A 276-nucleotide genomic window follows, 5' to 3' on the forward strand; every position below is an offset into this window, starting at 1 on the left:
ATTGAGGTTACTAAACGTAGTGGTCAGATGTGGAGTGTCACCATATGTCAAATGCAGGATGATACAGCATAACAACAGCATTGAAGAGGAAAAGAAAAATGTCCGTCCTCCACCACTATTTGAGGTAGTGAGCTGTGTTCACAAAATTGTTAACAGCAGACAAAATGCCTTGTGGTATTTCTTCTGGTTCCTTATATTCTGAGTTCAAATTCTAATGAGGTTGGCTTTGTCTTTCATTTGCAGTGTCAGTAATAATAAGTACCGGGTGAGCCCTGG

At 40.2% G+C, this 276-nt stretch overlaps 1 protein-coding gene across 1 annotated transcript in view; it reads left to right on the plus strand.

Annotated features, from left to right (window-relative positions):
* LOC128251380 (prolow-density lipoprotein receptor-related protein 1-like) overlaps window positions 1-276 on the plus strand; it is a gene marked incomplete at its 3' end in the record, with an annotated part of 1628 nt that overhangs the window by 937 nt on the left and 415 nt on the right. The gene's annotated exons all lie outside the window — the stretch shown is intronic.

Source organism: Octopus bimaculoides, unplaced genomic scaffold (genome assembly GCF_001194135.2).
Source record: "Octopus bimaculoides isolate UCB-OBI-ISO-001 unplaced genomic scaffold, ASM119413v2 Scaffold_355699, whole genome shotgun sequence".
Taxonomy (NCBI): Eukaryota; Metazoa; Mollusca; class Cephalopoda; order Octopoda; family Octopodidae; genus Octopus; species Octopus bimaculoides.